The sequence below is a fragment of the Octodon degus genome, unplaced genomic scaffold, assembly GCF_000260255.1.
Source record: "Octodon degus isolate 3935 unplaced genomic scaffold, OctDeg1.0 scaffold00084, whole genome shotgun sequence".
In the NCBI taxonomy this organism is placed as follows: domain Eukaryota; kingdom Metazoa; phylum Chordata; class Mammalia; order Rodentia; family Octodontidae; genus Octodon; species Octodon degus.
The window spans coordinates 11,210,555-11,214,808 of NW_004524660.1; the positions used below are offsets into that span (position 1 = coordinate 11,210,555).

Consider the following 4,254-nt stretch of genomic DNA (forward strand, 5'->3'; position numbering starts at 1 on the left):
GCCGCCTCCCCTCGGCCGCCCTCTTCCTCCTCCTCCTCCTCGCCGTCCGCTCCCCGGCCCGCCCTCCGCCCGGCGCTCTCCAGGCTCCGGGCGGCCCTTAAAGGGACAGCCGGCTGCCGCCGCCGCCCGCGCCGCGTCTCCAGGAGCCGTTGCTAAGGCTTTGTTGCCTGCGCCAATGGCGGGCCGGGCGGGCCGGGCGGGGCCTCCGGGCTGGAACTTGTGAATGAAGCGCGGGCCGCGGGGGCCGCGGTCGCCGCCCTCGTAGCGGCGTCGCCCGCTGCGGATGGTGGCCCGCGTCTCTGCACCCCGCACCGCGCTCCTACGCGTCTTCCAAACTTTCGCGCGGGCCCGCAGGCCGTCGCCCCGCCCGCAGCGCACCCCGAGCGCAGCCGCCACCGGTCGGGAGCGCGGCCTCTCGCCGCGAGTTCCCGGCGCAGAGCTCGGAGCGCTCGGGGGCTGGGCCTTCCCCGTCGCCCTGGGCGCCCGCGAGGCGACCTCATCACGGCCCCCCACCTTCGCGCCGGCCCGCGGGGGATTTGGGGTGGCGGAGGCCGTGTGTCCCCGGGGAGGCGACGGAGCGCTTCCTCGCGCCGCGGCAGCGCCCCGGGCTCCTGCGCGCCAGGGAGGAGCTCGCCCCTGTGCTCCGGCGCGACCGACCAAAGCGGGGCGCCAGGCGCGGCCGCCGGCGAGCCCTCGGGCCCCTCCTGCGAACCTGGAGCCCCGGACGCCCTAGAGGAGTGGCCCCAGAAACGGTGGGAGCCCGCCCTTTTGTTCTGGGAAGAAAGGGGGCGCACTCCCCAGAGCGCTGCCTGCCGGCCGGGAGCGGAAGCCAAGCTCCGCGTCGGGGCGCAAGCCCTCGTGGCCGGCTCGCCGCGCTGCGGAAGCGAGCTGATGCCACGTTGGTGTTCGCTAGGAGCGTTCCGAGCACCTGCGCTGCAGCCCCATCTTGGAACTCCTAAGCCCGGCGGTACACAGCCGAAAGAGTTACCAACCACACCTGCTAACATGCCCTCACTTTCATACGAGGGAGAAAAATATCTTGGAAGAGTTCTTCAAGTTATAAAAAGAGGGGTGTAGCCAGTGTAACCTCTGGAGACGCATTTCATCTCGAGCATGCTGACCTCGCTCAGCTAGTTGAATTTTGCCTTTTTACTCCAAATTAGTGTCAACAATCATGTTGGCCAAATCACATTACTGAAAAAATTGTAATTGTGATTTTTATGTGGAAACAATAACCAAAGTGTGTGAATCTCTTAAAAATGTATAAATCCAATGATGGCAATCTATATGCAAAATTGTTTATTTAAATTCTTGTAGCATCTAAACTCAAGTGCTCTAAGAATTTTTCATCTAAGTGTTGTATTAGAAAAAGTGCATTAGGGGCCGGGGAGATGGCTCAGTGGAATAAGTGCTTCCCTAGCAAGCACAAGCGTCTGAGTTCAATCCCCGGTTCCGCAAAAAAAAAAAAAAAAATTCGGGGGCCCAGCCCTAGCTCAGTTCTTTAAGTGGCTGCTTCCACAATGCTGGCAGCCTCAGTTTGCTGTAGTTCGATCCCCACAACTCTCCAGCCATGCAAAAGTGCCCTGAAGGCATTCAAGGAGCAAAACACACACACACACACACACACACACACACACACACACAAAAAAAAATTCCTTAGAAAAAGTGCATTAGAAACGGGGGCTGGACATGGTGCTCCACACCTTAACCCAGCACCAGGGAGGCTGAGGCAGGAGGACCGTCTCAAGACACCGTGAGTTCAAGGCCTCCTACGCTAACAGTGAGGCCATGTCTCAAAGAGAAGTAGGAGGCTAGGGGTGTAGCTCCGTGGCAGTGCTGGCTTACTATGCAAAACTTTGGATTTGATCAACATCACAAAATTTTTTTTAAAAAATAGAAATTTGAATTTTCATTCAATGCATATTTTTAATATCATAAACAACCTCATGAAACGAATTTGAAATCTACATTTTCAGAGAAGCCAAACTTAATACTCTCATGGTATCTTCTAAAATGAATTTACAAAAATTTTTTTTCATATAATTCTCTTGCTTAGAGATGATAAGAGATGAACTGCAATCCTTAAAATATGAAAATTTAAAGTTTTTCCCTAGCATATTTATAATATGAATATTATAATGAATTTTTAATGTACTAAGTTGCTATAAGTAATGTTTTAAATGTTACAACACAAAAAAATAAATGTCAGTATAACCGAATCTCTCAAACCTGCACAATGTATTTTAAAATTCTAGAAAATATGTAAACAAGACAGTGCACCTGCAGCAGGAATACATGCCAAGGTTCTGGTGAGATCACAAAACACATTATTCCCTCAGTTGTCATGAGGTCTAGGTTCCCAGGGGTTGTCGTTTCATAATAAAGGCGTGCGCTTGAGTCTGTGGAGGAAGATAAGGAAATTTCTTACCAGCCGCTCAACCTGATGTAAATGTAAGGACTGGACTTTCACTTTCAGCAATAGTAGCTCGCCCATAAAGGAAACAATAAGAGGCCTAAGGCGTCAGCCAACTACTGAGAATGGAGGGATGTTCCCTGCAGGAGCCGGCAGGTTGGTATAGAAAACTGTCTTGAGTGCGAAAACAACGTGTAAATTTAGCACATCTATCTTTTGAGCATAGCTTCAGACACCCTGTAGCCTGAGCTTGTGCACCTGCCAAGCTAGAAAGCTGTGTGACAGCCTGCCCAGGTGACGCAGCCCCTCCAGTTGTACCCCCCTGGGAGGCCGTACCAGACACTCCTAGCCACTCTCACACGAGACAACTTCAGAAGTGCACAGCTGGGTCGGGGATATAGCTCAGTGGCACAATGCCTGCCTGGCAAGTACAAGGTCATGAGCTGGACTCCTAAAATAAAAGACCACCCCTTCCCCCTGCTTAACCCCGATCAACACCCTCCCGCTCTGCAGCCTCTTCGTACAGCACATGGCCAAGTTTGCCCACTTTCTCATAAGAGTATGTCCTAGAATGCCATGCGCACCAGTGGCGACCTGGTTGTGACCAGTTCTGAGGCCAGAAAAAAAGACCAAAAAGAAAACACCGATGGAAGATTCAGATGGAGGCAAAAGCAACATAAATATAAAAGAACTTGGCTGTAAAGAAAAGAAAAAAAAAAAGATGTTCTCTCACTGGAAGAGGGTGGGGAAAAATGAGCTCAGGAGAGTGGAAGACCTGACAGTTGTGTAGTTCACATATTCTATTCTTTTAAAATTATCATCCTTTCTCACTAGACTATATCATTAGAACATTTGTTCAGTAAGGATTGGTACATTATCTAAACAAGTAAAACAATATAGAACATACGTTCTGAGTTTTTTCCAGAAATTAACTTCAGATTAAATATGAAAAAAGTAATAAAAATATAGACTACTGGGGGCCTGCCCCGTAGCTCAGTTCTCAGTGGCAGCTTCAACAAAGCAGTCAGGCTCAGGTTGCTGGGGTTCGATCCCCACAACTCAAGCCAGCCAAACCTGCCCTGAAGGCATTTGGAGGAAAAAAAAAAATATATATATATATATACATATATATAGACTACTAAATAATTTGGAGTTCAGCATAACTTGAATTGTTTATATTTTGATAGCTAATTCCTTGTCTGATACCAAAACTAAAGCAGCTTTAAGGAAAATGTGTCAGCAGAGCTATGTAACTCAGCAGTAGAACGCTTGCCTGGCACGCACAGGGTTTGGCTTGACCTGCACCACAGCCTAACAAAGTAATGCAATATACATGCAGGAAAACTATCCTGGTACACCAGCGGAACCCAAATGCCCGACATGCTGAGACGGCGGGGCTCGCCCGAGCCAGCCAGCACCCTGCCTCGCACCCAGCAGCCCACGGATGCCTGCTTGCCTTCGAAACCTTCCCAGCACCTGGGAGGCGGAGGCAGGTGGAGCCTGATTGCGCCTGCCTGAGCTGCAGAGTGAGATTCTGTCTCAAAGAGCAAAACAACAAACCGAAGAAGAACCAAGAGGAGCCTGCAAGACCAGCCAGTTGAATTTCCAAACTCCACGGTGCCCAGGGAATTTAGCAGAGGCCAAACCCGGAGTTGGGCATGGCTGGCGGCTGAGTGCTGGGAGTCTCATTTACTTCTTAAAAATTACGCAGCAAAAAGGCTGGGCGTGGTGGTGCACACCTGCAGCCCCAGCACTAAGGACTGAGGCAGGAGGATTGCTAGGAGCACAAGGCCAGCTCAAGTCACATAGCGACTTCCTGAATTACAGAGCAAGACTCTGTC

At 50.9% G+C, this 4,254-nt stretch overlaps 1 protein-coding gene across 1 annotated transcript in view; it reads right to left on the bottom strand.

The window, feature by feature from the left end:
- The window catches only part of Cdc14a (cell division cycle 14A), a 157,239-nt gene extending 156,506 nt beyond the window's left edge, over positions 1-733 (bottom strand). The window contains exon 1 of the mRNA XM_023721682.1: positions 713-733. The gene's annotated coding sequence lies outside the window, so the exon portion shown is untranslated. The remainder of the gene's footprint in view (positions 1-712) is intronic.
- Between the last annotated feature and the right edge of the window lie 3,521 nt (positions 734-4,254).